Raw genomic sequence first — 14307 nt, 5'->3', positions numbered from 1 at the left:
AAAAAAAAAAAAAAAAAAAAAAAGCCTTGCAAAAATTAATGGATGAAACACCCAATAAAACAAAAAAAGCACAGGAAGCCAGTCTGACTTTCTGATCCCTTGCCAGCACCACATCCTTGCTAGGCTGCACTCTGCTACAAACAGCAAAGCAACAGAGGACAATAAGAGGGCAGAGATGGTTTCCCATGTTTAGAAGACATCCTTTGGAAGACTACCAGAGAGATTATTTATTCCTTTTTGCCGTGTCTCATCTTTAACAGATGGAATCCCAGTAATTAAACAGAGAATTCTATTGCATGCTCCTATGGATTTTAATGACGGGTATCTACTTGGTTCTCACCCTGTACTTGCTGAAATCCTTCAGGTGGGGTTCCCTGGAGTACTCAGTGTGCCTTGCCTTGTTACAGGCAGTGGCATAAGACCTCCTGACCTCTGCAAGAACAGAGTGCAGCAACATCCTTGCTGCTCCTTCTCCTGCCTTTGAATATTTCTCCCTGCTGCCACAGACTGACTAATTGATGTCAGCTGAATTTGAGCCCCATCTCATGCAAGTACATGGAAGAGACATATATAAATATTCTTCTCAGCAAAAGCTGAAGGCAACCACTGCAGAGGGGGTTCAATTTCAGAATAGAGTCCAAAACTTTACTTTCTACCCTGTTTAATACTTTGATTTATATCCTCATTAGCCTGGGGAATAGCTCCTATTAAAACTATTAAAGATAATTTTTGCAATAATATCAAAGGATATGAGTAGGCGTAATGATAGTACTAATGATAAAAATTAATAACATCCATTATTTTTAATCATATGTACAGTTGAAATGAATAATCAGGAAAATAAACAAGACATTTTATGCGAACCTAAAACTAAAGGGATGTGAAAACACTATAAATTACACTCAGTTGTCCACTCAGAGTTTAATATTGCATTTTTGCAGACAAGAAAGTATTCTGCAGGCAGGCCAGACAGCCAGGAACCAGTGAACAGCATAACATAAAGCAAATGCCTGTTCAACTCTTCCAAACCTACACCCTTGATGCCTCCCTCACTCCAGGATAATGTGGGCATTTGGCACCTTACTTCCAGGTATGTATGAGACATAACTGGATTGGGGTATTATTAATGCTAAAAAGCATCAGTAATAACATTTCTTCCTTTAGCCGCAACAGCTGTTCCTTTACCACCTCACTGTCCATGTCTGTTCAGACCTTTAGTATGACACTGTTTCTCACTCACAGGAGGGACAGTGCAGCCAGTGTCTCCACAGACTTTGGCAACAGCACATCCTGGGATCAAGCTCAGCTGTCAGCACAAGCAACCCATGAAACTTCACACAACAGCTCTCAGCAATGCAGGCAGGAAACCGGCCTGGCTTAAAGCAAGAGGTCTCCTGCCAGATTGTCATACACATCAGTTGATTCTTCCAACCATGGTCCCTTCCAGTTATGAAACAGCTTCAAAATCCCAACTTGTTTTGGATTTTAAGACTGCAAGACTAATGCACAGCAAGTAAGACAGTGTACTTCTCACCCTTGTTTCAAAACTCTGAAAACATAGCTCATGCTAAGCACTACCTTCATAAATACATAAATGCACCTTTTGGTCTCTAAGATCTCTTCTTGGAAGGAGGACTTCCATTCAGGTTTTAAGAACAAAGTGGCAGTTGGGAAGTCAAGCAAAAAATAGACCTCTTAACCGATGAAGTTATTTTCAACAATAGAACTACAATTTTGGTGTTCATTATAGGCCACCTTAAAGGTTTTGCAGGAGCCTTTGCTTGATATTAAATCCTCCAGTGAAAGTTAGGACAGCCATTTGTAAAATGAAGGGATTGTCTTTTCTGAATCAAGCTTTGCTGCTGTCAAAAGCTCCCTGTTTGTGTCATCTGAAACACATGTCCTGTTTTAATTGTGGAATAAATAATACAGCTTTTGGTCGGCAGACAGGTTGCACCTTCCAAAGTTTGACTGCCCCAAAGCTTCAGCAGCTATGATATTCCACAGCCTCGGCAAAGGGACAGGGAAATACAGGTCACACAGGACATTTTTTGAAATCTGTACTTTTACCTTCTCCTCACATAACATTCTATGGGACAGAGAAAGATCAGGCACAGAAGTGAGCACTGCATGCTCATAAAAAGCCCTTTTTCCCAGCTGACGAATTGAAGTACCACACACTGAGATGAGGTTTGCTGGTTGTGCCACACAGACCTTTCCAAACTTGGTCAAAGCTACCAAAAATCCCAGCTGCTCCCATAAGAAGACTTTCCATGCTAGAAATTGCAGTAATTCCCAAAAGGAGAATTTGACTCCTGGGCCACTGGAAAGGACAAATTAAGGCTAATTTACATTACCTTGCCAGTTTAACACACCTGAGGTCAGAGGAACAGTTTCACCAAAGAATATTGCCCACAAGTTGACAAGGCAAACGCTGTGACAACAGTGGCCAGGCTATCCCACATTAGCAATAAAAGGGCCTCTTACCTCCTGCAGTATTTCACTTCTGCATTCCACCAGAAAGGTGATCATCCTGTTCTCATACACCTGTTGGTCCAGCACACAACGTTATGAGGGGCAGTGGTCATGAAGTCTGTGACCTGTTCTTGGTGGAAGGAAGTCTTCACCATCTGGAGAGGTGTAGAAACCAGAGGAAGAAGAATAAACCTAAGTCTTTCTCCAGTTCATCAAATACACAACAGGACTGTTGGTTTGGCCACTTAAAGGATGACAGAAGACACATTCCCTTTAATGTGAGTACAGAGGCTTCATATCTCATGCAGCTAAAGGATTTAGATGCCTTTCCCCTCATGTTTTCTTATTTGCAAAACTTGTGCCCTAACAACACTGAGTGAGCTCATGAATATCAGTGCTGCCCTGAGAGTGCATGGAGATGATGGAGCACCCAATTTCAGAGCCTTATGTGGATTGCTGTATGGGACATGTACAGTCAAGATACACAGACAGGTATATGTTAACCCAAAAACACCTCAGGCTCACAAGTCCATACTGCACAGCTCGGCTTCTGAAACTAGCTGCTTAACTCAAGGAAAGAGCCTTTAAGGCCTGGTACAGACTAGGACTGAATCTCTCACAGTTGAGAAATCCCAGGCTGACTCTCTCAGAGCCCAGGGCAGCCACCCATGCTCTCCAGGGTGCAGCACACCCAAGCCCTTGCCTGCACCCGTGAGAATGCAAATATGGTTATTTGCACACCCAAATGACATCTTGAGCCAAGCCCAAGAGCTAAGAAACTGTTGGCATTGAACACTTCACAGCTGTTAGGGAAGCAGAGACTTGACCTGCAGTTATCTACAGCATGCCCATCTCCTTCAAACCTCAATCCATCAGAAGTTTTTGGGTGCAGGAAGCATCACAGAACCTTGCATGGCTGCAACCCGACAACAGCACCCTACAGCGCTTACACCTGAACCTAAGCTACAGGCCAGCCCCAAACAATCACGATTGGAAACAAACCAAAAGCAGACCCCATACATACATCAGCCTCGAAGATGAAGCCCAGGTCCCTAAGCAGCCAAGCAGGAGAAGCAAGAGCAGATTGTGCTCCTCAGCTGGAGCTTAAATAGCAGTGGGTGGACCCAGCTCAGGACAATTAAGGGGTCCAAGGGCTTGCAAGAGCCCTGCAGGGCTGCTGCCCTTTGCTGCCTGAGAGCAGGTGGTCTCTCTGGGAGAAACAGTGAAATCAGAGCATGTTTGGACAAAAATCCCTGGCTTTTTTGGAGTATCTTTTCACATATTGCTTGAACAGTTCTGGGAGAGACAGCCAGCTCCCAATGACATCTTTGCTTCCCAAAACGCAACAGTCAGTGAGGAGATCTTCCAAAGTCAAGAGAATTAGTCACTGCCCTGAATTGGGGAGGAGGGATGAAAACGGAACGTTTTGATTGTGATTGGAAGGGTTTTGTTTAAATCCATGTCCATTCAGTCTACAAAGTAACAGCACTAGCACAGCAGGGTGGCAGATGTGACACTGTGGTGTTGCAAAAGAACTATCCCTCTCCTCAAGAAATGCGTGCAAGCAAGAGAGAGGCAGCAGCTGGGAGCAGAGGCTGGTGGCTGCAGAAACCCTGCAGTCCCCCAGACAACTCCAGGGAAAGGAGTCTGCCCAGACTAAGTTTTATCAGCTGTAATGCTAGGCTGGGTGATAGTCTGCCAGTTTGGAAGGGCTCTGGCCTTTGTTCACCTCTGGATTCCTCCTTTACCACTGGCTGGGGCTGGGGCTTGGCTTCCGTGCATGGGACTTCCTTTTTTCCTGGCACTTGATCCAGCTAAGCAGTGCAGGAGGCTTTGTGTCTGTCCTTCAGGCACACTGAAAGAAGCAGGTAACAATGTGTGTGTCCTCCATACATCCACCCTCAAGTGCACAAACCTGACTATAGAAAAAGAGAACATGATGTTAGGGAGATCTCTGGGCTTCTCTTTCTTTTGATCTTTCTCTTTGCTCAATATTTTTCACTTGTGAGCACCCAGCCCTGTGCTCTCCAGTGAAATTCCAGTTCTCAACATGTCTATGTGCTCCCCAAGCAGCTCTGACACCTTCAGTGCCTGATCCAGTGCTGCTGTCAGTATATTTGCCCCTGAGGAAAACTTCTGGTCTGCCCTCGATGTGGAAATGGATCATTATGGTTGCTTTTACTCCATTTTTTCTCTCAGAAACATCACTTCCCAGATACGAAGGCATTATGTGGCACCCACTGAGCTGAGCAGCCCTTGGAATGGGGGAGGCAACAACCTGGCTGGAACCAGACTAGCTGGTCCAGCCCAGGGCACTGACACCTCTTTTAAATCCTGTTTTCCAAGCATGGACTCAGCAGGGGCTGTTTTGGGGCTGCAAAACCCCAGCTCATCTGACTGTAGGAAAGGAGGGCAAATCATGGGTTTAGGGCTCCAAAGGAAGACGTGTCCTTGGGCCTCAAGACCAAGAGTCATCAGACCCAGAGACTTAGTCCTGTGTTTTCTGTGCTTGAAAATAGAGACAAAGTTTTGGGTTATCCAGACTTGAAAACAGGCTGAGGAGGTTGATTTGGGGGCTCTAAAACAAATAAAAAAAAGGCTTGTGTGTTTGGGGCTGGGAAAAGGGTTCCTGGGGGTGGGCTGGCATTTGGAGTGGAGACCAAGTCCTGTGTGTTTGGGCTTGGAAACGGAGATTGACTCATCTGCTTCTGAGGATGGGGGCAGGAGCGGGAGGGAAGGTGTTGGGTTCCAGGCAGGCAGGAGGTGGGCAGGTGACAGAGACCCCTGTCTGAGGCGGGGGTTCAGTCATGTTGGTCCCCAAAGTCTGAGACACCAGCATGAATCAGGCTGAACTCAGCGTCTGAAGGAGTTTCTGGGGGAAAAGACATTTTTCACACTGTTTTTGTGTGTCCAAGTCTTTATTCATTGTGTGTCCAACAGCTGGAATAGTCATTAAGTCATTAGTTCATATTTAGAAAATGTACAATTATGGCAGTTCATATTCCTAGGACAATGACTGATTTATGACCTTGTCAAAACCCACACTGCTATGAGCAGAAGTTTTAATTAGCTTAAGGACAGGTGGGGCCGTCCCTGGCCAGGAGCAGAGCAGGCAGCAGCATTGTCCTCTGCACAAGCAGCCTGGCTCCTTCCTCAGAGACTCAGGGAACCCTGGGCAAGTCTCTCCCCAGCTCCTTTCAGGGGTAGAAATGATGTGTCCTAGCACATCCATGGTTCCTGCTTGGCAATTTGTGGGGGCAGTGTCACTGGCCCAGTTATCCTCACTCACCACAGATGAACCCAAGACTGAACCAGCTCCTCCACCCCTGGAAAAGAAGGCACTTTTTCAGGAAGCAGCCAGACAGTATCTTCAAGTTTATATGTTATACAATATTTTCTGTGCTTGTTATCTAATTATTAAGTGTTTAATAATCAGACAATATTTATAAATTAGTAATTAATTATTATTTAAATACTTGTAAGTTGATTATTAAACGTATACTCAATATTAAACTATGATACTTATAATCAAGTGATAGCAGCAATTTATTCACAACAATGTCAAAAGGCCCTGTGGCACCAGAGCAAGCAGGAGCTGCATTCCCATCCCCATGAAGGTGGTTGGAGCCAGGCAGGATCACATAGTGCACTGGCAGTTCCCCAGCACAGCCTTTTGCCTCTCCATCAGGCATATATGCAAAATATGCAGGAATATGAGTGGTGTGTTTCATTTTTATAGGTACTGTTGCCCTTACCAGTGGGACTTTCCAGTACCATTAAAATTAATAAGATTAGCGAAGCAACGAGGAATAGCAGTAGTTCTGTTACTTCTCAGCTGTTCAGTTTACAGTTTCGCATTTAGCAAACTGAAAAGTTGACTTGAACCAAGACTGCTGGGTAGTGTAAGATATTGGTGCAACACAATATAGAAACTTTAGGGAGGTGTGACAAATGCCAATCAAATCATTACTCAGCTACAGAATGAACTGCTACAGCATTTTTTACAGGTATAACTAAGAGGGTGAAACTGGATATGCAAGTAGAATACGAGAGCTCCTCTGCTAATTCTAATTAGTAGTGATGGCCTGCTGCAGAGGCTAATCACAATAATGAGAACCAGATAACAGCCCAGGAAGCCCAGCTAAAAAGTAGAAAAAGACTGCAAGTTCAAAAAACTAATACTATTTTTAATTGGGAAACTCCCTCCAACACCACAAAACAGCTTCCCAAATCATGAAACAAATGAAGACACCAACAAAGAGTTCAAATTTCAGGAAGAGATGGTCTTACAAAGTGATTCAGTAAGTCTCCATCAACTGCTACGAGAATGCTCTAAAACCGAGCACTTTCCATAACCTTGGTGGGGTTCTCTGGTTTGTTGCAGAGGATTACACTCTACAAGACAACATATGAAAAGAAGCAGCTGAACCTAGTCCTTACAAGCTATTGAAGCTTATAAGGTACTATGAAGAAAACAAACTCTATCCTGGCCAAAACCAACGAAATAGTAGAGGATAATCATACCTCATCTATGACTGTGGCTTAACTGTTGCATCTGTTTCTTGAGGCTGACACTATTACACAAGATTGTAAATCTTGGGTTAAAACCTTTCCTGTGAAGGAAAAAAGATGGCAAAAATCTGAGTCTAAATGTAGCAACTACAACTTAAAAGCATAAATGTTATCTCTTTGTTGTTATAGACGAGATGAAACCACGAAATAACAAGCTGGTGAACAGTTTTTTGAGAATAATATCTAATAAACTGAATAAAATAAATAACCCACTAGTGACTATGCTGTTAACATCCAGCTCCTGTGGAGGAAGATGTTCTAGGCTGGGTAGGTAAGGTAGTCATTAACACCAGTTTCATGTTATTTTTAAATGTCTTCCATAAATATCACAGGAGAGCAAGTAGTTCATTCCCCCACTAAAGTACTAAGAGGTACTTGCTGCCTAATTTAATTATTTCAATTACATATTTATATGAGGAAGAAAAAGCATAACACTTAGTTCATGACCATGACTGAAGTTACAGGAAAGAAGAAAATAAGGTGTAAATTCAAGGGTGTCTCAGAGTCCACAAAAGAGAAACTGTTTTTTGCCCACTGTTAAATATGATGAAAATGACCTGATCATAAGTATATTTATGCACAAATTGTAAAGAATGTATATAAGTTTCTCTAGACATAATTATAGGTACTAGCAAATGATACTTGATTTGGAAGAAACAAGTAATTCAATTAAGACCAAATGTTTCCCACATGCAATCTGGTAAAGTGTAATTTGTTATCATTAAGCTGTCTTTGCAACTTCAGATGTGAGAACTATACTTTCATGGCTTTCAGAAAAATATTACAGAAATTAATGGTCCTTAAATAGGTAAAAGGAGTAGGTAAAAACAGATTAAAAGCAATACTTGGCAGACAGAAGAGATTCCTCAATTAGAGATGTCAAAAAACCTAAATGTGTAGTATGTGGGCATGTAACTTTATGGGAATGTGTTATGAAATGACTAACAAGGAGATTGTAAAAATATGAAATTATTCTATTCCTTTTCAGTATGCTGGCTGTTATTTTCCCATCCTTTGAGCTAGATAGTGACTAAAATATGTAGTGTGTCATCTTTGCAGTAGGATCTGTTTGAAGTTGCCACCCACGCCGTACCTGTGTGGGTAGAGAAGAGACTCCACCAGTGACTGAACCTGTGGGAATCTGTGAACAGAAGGCGAACAGCCAGCACTGTACCCTCGGGGATAAAACAAGTTACTCTGGGTTATCCACTGCACCAAAGTGTTGGTCTGTGCAGTCTGTCAGCAACAAGGCATGGTAACTTCCCAACAACACGACTTGTTCAGGCCTCTCAGCTCCACAGCTGTTGCCTGTGGCCTTGTAGCCTGCTGTAAACTGTGAGTAACATCGGCCAGCTGTGAAGTATGTGTCGATGGCCTGTGTTTCTGCATCCTGGCTACTGTGTGAGCACAGTGTGAGCTTCCATGCCAGTGGTGGGCAGGAGCAGGTTAGTGGGTGGGCAGCAAGGCTGGGTGTTGTCAGAGCGTGCCGTGTTAGGCACATTCCCACTGATGAGCTGTGCTGGGCTCTGACCTGCGCCGCTCCCCTCGGGGTCTCAACACCTTGCGCTGACAGGTACTGAAGGCTGCACCTGCTGTCCTTCCTGTAAGGACTGCCCTTTTTTCCACATCTGGGCTGGCATTATGAATTTAGACCCTTGTGCTAGGCAGCAAACAGAACTTAAAAGATACCCAAGTAGCTAATAGTCACTTAGGTAGCCAGTAAGTACTCCCCAGCAAGGTACCTGCACAAAGCTTAACAACCAATTACTGCTTCGACTTCTCTTCTGATAAAGCACTCTCCCTCCAGTCTGCAAGATTAGCCTTGTGTGTGAGAGAAAACAATAGGGAGGTTGAGCAGGGCCTGATGAAACTAGGATGCTTTTCAAAAGCCTGAGTACTTGACTTTCAACCTACAAAGATCCCTTTAACAGCATGTGTTCAGGTCTGGTTTGTAAGCCTAAAGCCGGAATGATATAGTTGGAGGAACCTGAGTATGGTTGGCACAGGTTACAGGTTAGAAAACACTAAATCAAAACCTTCCACTTAAAGAGTATTGGATACACTGAATCCACAGCAGCCCAGAAATTCAAAGGAAGGCCTGATGCTGACCAAAAATCCCACATAATTCAAGATTTCTCCTGCCAGGGCCAAGATTACCCAGTAGCCCTGACAAACATGAAATGAAGAAGGACTTCCTCCTGTCTGAGTCTCAACAAATTTCTTTTAGGAGTGCGGATGAACTGTAAGGAAACTGCAACAAAACCAATGAAAACAAAACAAAAAAACCTTCACCTGCAAAATGCCTATTTTGGATATAATCAAAGTACTAAAAATGAGAATTTCTACAGGCTCTTTTCTCAGGAGCACCCTTCATCTTTCTGCATACAAAGGACAGTCTTCAAACTCCCAGGGTCAGGAAAACTTCCTGAAGACTTTTGCATATAAAAATGCTTCTCAAGTTTATTTGAAAAGGAAGTGTCAAGAATATTTCAAAACAGGCTGTTGGTTATTAGAGCAACTGTCAACATTTTTGAATTCCATTTTTTTTGGCAGCCCCATGACTGCTACTGATCCAGGTTTCTTTCTTGGTAAAAGATACCCATTAACTGAAGCCTGAAGATGAACACCAGCTTCCTAGGAAGGATCAGCAGATGGAGTGGTGGACATAGATACTGCCTGTCAGACTGCAGATAACTTTATGGTGACCTCTTCCCATATTTCGCTTTGAGGATCTCAAAAAACTAAAACTAGAGTTCAGGTTAAAATGTATGAAGTATTAAGACTAAGATCTTTTGGCTGAAACTCCTGTTCATCACATGGACTTTCCAGTACTCCTCTCACTTGGGCTGTATTCAGTCAGATTCTACCTACTTTCAAGCGTATTTAGGATCGGTATTTCAGCTTCAAGAAGTAGTTGAAATTCTATCTATTCACGCTATCAAATACATGCAAGTGTTTTATATTCATTCTTTGAGACACATCCATCACCCTGTCTTCATAGTAGATCTTTTTTGGGCCAAACCACCAGCAAGATTTCTTTTCTTATTCTTACTACCTTACAATAATACCCCCAAAGAATAACTCAAGGAGCTAATCAGAACCTTATCTCTTAAATGTTTACTGTTATTAGGCTTAGCTATTCCTCCCCTCCCCCCAAAATCTCAGTAGATATCTTGTCGTAACAAAGATCTCCAAAGTTACTGATGTCATTCTTCAAAACCTAGGAAACCTGAATTTTTTTAGTGCCTCTTGCACTGCCAAAGAAGATAAAAGTCTCTGCAAAACTGTGCCCCACCAAAATGCTCTAGGAAGCAGCAGTGAGGCAAGAGGCTGGTGAAGAGATGCTAATTACAGCTCTACAAACACGTTCACTGGGAGCACACCAAGTGGACAGGAAGGTTGCAGGATAAGGATCTTGGCAGCTAAGAGGGAAGCAGAGAGTAGTTTGCCTGGGAGCCACACCTGCTGAAAGCTTACTGGAGCTTCAAGGAAAATCCAGGAAAATCAGTATCCTCTACTCTCTCTGTGAGAAGAAGAAATGGGACCTCTGTCCGCTACGGCAGTGCTACTGGCAGAGATGACAAAAATAACACATCCACAAGCCTTTATCACAGCCTTTAGAACAAAGGACCTCTCCCAAACAAAGGAAGGTGGGGCAGAAACAAGTGAAGAGGTGATCCTAAGCCCCAAAATGGAACATGCTACTGGGAAGTCCTCCCAGTTTAGAAAGCTGTTCTGCAGTGAGGGGCCTGCCACAATAAAAAGATAATCACACCCAATCAACTGGTGAAACAAAGGAGAGTCACCCCATGCAGAACAGAAGTGAGGACCTGGCTCACAGCACAGTTAGGATTGGTGCACATCTTGAATTACTTGCACTGTCTCTGAGGTAAAAGGGGACCATGTAATTGCAGGTGCTGATAAACCCCATTGATGATTACAGCTCCCTCATGAGGGGAAAAGGAGGGGCAGGGACTGATCACTTCTCTGTGGTGACCAGTGACAAGACCCGGGAGAATGGCCTGAAGTTGTGTTGGGGGTGGTTTAGGTTGGATATTAGGAAAGGATTTTTCACCTATAGGGTGTTTGGGCACTGGAACAGGGAAGTGCTCACAGCACCAAGCCTGACAGAGTTCAAGAAGCGTTTGGACAATGTTCTCAGTCACATGGTGTGATTCTTGGGGATGGTCCTGTGCAGGGCCAGGGGTTGGACTTGATGATCCTGATGGGCCCCTTCAAACTCAGCATATTGTATGGTTCTATGAGCTAACCCCTTAAGCAGACTACAGACCAAAGACAGAAAAGTTCCTGCCCAGACAGGCAGTGGGCTACCTCTCCAGAAAGACGTGGTTGCCTCCCACAGGTTGTATTTCCTATCTTCCAGCCCTGTGACAGTGGGCATCCAGGTTTAGGCAAAATGAATGTCTAAACTATTTCTAGGTATTACCCAGTGCAGGGCATATGCAGAATCACAAGGTAAGGTGTTTGTAGTAGTCCAACTCTGTGGTTTCCCCTTCTGCAAAAAAAACCCGAAACGGCACACTCTCATGTTGAAGAATACAAGTCAGGATATATTTTTGACTACTCTCCCTACTCTCCCATGTGTACATACACAGGCATTACCAATTTACTGTGTAATTAGGTAGGTCATCTCACTTGTCTACACCAATTATTTTTGCTTCTGTTTTTGTGCACCATTTTAAAACCCTTCCTTGACTTTGCTGTATGAGAAATGACACAGAAGGAATTTGTCATGATTTGCTCTTTCTGGAGGGATGCCTCTGTGTCTTCTGGTTTACAAAGGCAACTGTTTTCCTGTGTGAGAGACCTGAACAAGGTGTTGAACTTTGATGACAGGCTGCTACAATGAGCATATGACTTGTAGGGTATCATGGCAGTTTAATTCTCAAAGTTGAGGGGATTTTCTTGTTAGCAAAACTTGCTTTCTTGTCTGACATGCGGGTTCTATTGACTTGCTGCGAAAGACATTGAGTTGTACTCTCAAAAGGTCTTATGCTTTACTGGCAGAATTTTTTTCTTTTCATGATTTAAGTGTCTAAATTCTGCTTTTGAAGTGATTTAGGCCAGAGTCAGGGAAGTATTTCAGAATCCAAAATTATAATGTAGCTCAGTAGAGGGATTATCAAAACAGGTCCTAAATGCTTTCAAATCTGCACCATGAGACCATTTTGAAGAAATGGACTTGCCAACAGCCTTGAGTTCCCTATGGTTTTCAAAAATTCAAGAGTTCCTAACTGAGGAAGAGGTTACTTGAATATAAAATTAATTTCAAAGCACTGAAAAAACCACAAACTTCCTCTAGAAACAGCAGAATATGGTTGTGATTTGAAAAGAGGGGGGGCAAATGAGGTTTATTTTTTTATACAAATATGAGTACTTTAACACAAAATATAAATGAATCTCTTTAAAACAGATAATCCAGCCTCTATTAGTCACTTCTCTGAGTGGTCGAAGAGTCAGCAAAACCATGCCCATGTATTTTTAGCCCCCCTGGGATTAATTCCCAGGCAGGTCTTTGTTTACAGTGCTATATTTACAGGGAACAGCCATATGGAATAGGGATATTCCTCCTGACAGCTGCTCTGCTTCCCTCAAAGCAACAGAGGGAGGGACTACTTTGAAATAACGCCTCCCACATTTCCATCTCTCTCCGAATTCCATCACAGGTGCAAAGGCATCACCTACCCCAGTGCTTCTCACAGCTCACAGCTGGGGGCACGTGTTGCTGTGTCTTGCCAGGAATAGCCCCGAGACAGACCCCAGCTCCCATGGGAGGCATGGTCTAGATCTTGGCCCATCACTCACCTCTCAGTACTAGGAGGTGTAAACAATGCACACGTGTGTCCCTCCACTCATCTGAGGGAAGCCACTGGTTTCAAGGTGTGTTTGTTGGCCTGCCCATCATTTAGAACACTGTCATTTCCTAGGGCAGAAGACAAAAACAAAATATCAGTGATAAACATGGTATCTTCTGAAACTGCTGATCTTCATTCTACATATCTGAATTTTTAAAAACAACTGCTGTTTGCTCTTCCCCAAATTCCTGTTAAGCTCTTATGTCTGAGCCCCCTTTGATCTCATTTGCAGGCTTGGTGTACAGGAAGGGCTTCTTTCATTCTTTCCTCACTGCAAATACAAAGTCATTTCCTGAGAGGCAAAACTAGTCAGACCAGACTTTTGGAAGACCTCCCATCAATATTTTAGTCCTACACTGAAGAGTCCAGCTCTTGAATATAATGTCTGGCAATTTCAGCTTCTCTTAAAGTGTTGGAGAAGAACTGACTAGCACACCAGCAATTTTTACACGACCTTTGCTAAAATACTGTCATTCACAGCTGTGCAGTGACAGTGTGGGTGGCTGACCACAGATATCATTTAAGTGCTGGGGAACAGATGAGCATGACATGGGCCCTGTGGATATTGTCTTTTACCACTGCACTTTTCTATGCACGATTCAGGTGGTAGTAGTAAGCAAGGGTGAGGGCAGCTCAGGAGCTCTGGAGTCTTCTCATTAAATAAAGCAAGATGAGAACCAAAGCCTCCCTCTAAACTGTCCCTTTGTTGTGTCACCAGGAGGACAAGAGCACTAGAGTGCCTTGCTCCTGGAGAGAAACCCATGGAGCAGCACAATGACAGAAGTGCATGCAATTGCCTAAAGCGATACAGGGAGTCCAGACTGGTGGCTGATTTTTTTCTGCTGTTTTCACCCTACTTTTACTTCATCCTGGGGATACGGTGCAGAAACGTATCACCCACAATCACAGGATGTATTGCACATTTTAGAAAAAGCTTCCCAACACAGGAATTTTTTCCTCCTATTTTGCCAAGATGAGCATTGCCAGCCAAATTTTCAATCTCGTTCTAAAAAGCCTGACATCTGACCCTGTTGAAAATTTAACAGGGTTTTTTTTTATCAAGTTATGCTGAACTGCATAATAGAGGGGACATTTTCAAAAGTTGCCATAGAAATGAGGAAAGAAAGCAAAAAATATAACAAAGAAAGATAACAGATGCCACTAGGGCATGCAAGGTCATAAAACCCTGTGCCCTATCCTGGTGAGCAGGATGGAGTGACCTAAGCCCTTACAGGACTCGGGTAACTCAAAGAAATACAGAAGAAACATCTGAAAATTCCTGAAAATCAAGAAGTGTGTTTGACTCTTCAGAAAACAGATCAATACTGCAAATATTCCCAGATTCAGCTGCCTTCAGTAAGGCTTCCCAGTACAGAATCCCTCA

At 43.3% G+C, this 14307-nt stretch overlaps 1 long non-coding RNA gene across 1 annotated transcript in view; it reads right to left on the bottom strand.

The window, feature by feature from the left end:
• LOC108449107 overlaps window positions 1–14307 on the bottom strand; it is a 481280-nt gene that overhangs the window by 267582 nt on the left and 199391 nt on the right. Inside the window, exons 14-17 of the long non-coding RNA XR_001865227.1 lie at window positions 12874–12991; window positions 7000–7088; window positions 5765–5801; window positions 2488–2630 (exon numbers count right to left, since the gene is read on the bottom strand). This is a non-coding gene — a long non-coding RNA (uncharacterized LOC108449107). The remainder of the gene's footprint in view (window positions 1–2487; window positions 2631–5764; window positions 5802–6999; window positions 7089–12873; window positions 12992–14307) is intronic.

This window comes from Corvus brachyrhynchos, unplaced genomic scaffold (genome assembly GCF_000691975.1).
Source record: "Corvus brachyrhynchos isolate BGI_N302 unplaced genomic scaffold, ASM69197v1 scaffold229, whole genome shotgun sequence".
Taxonomy (NCBI): domain Eukaryota; kingdom Metazoa; phylum Chordata; class Aves; order Passeriformes; family Corvidae; genus Corvus; species Corvus brachyrhynchos.
This window is presented reverse-complemented; position numbering and strand designations above follow the sequence as displayed.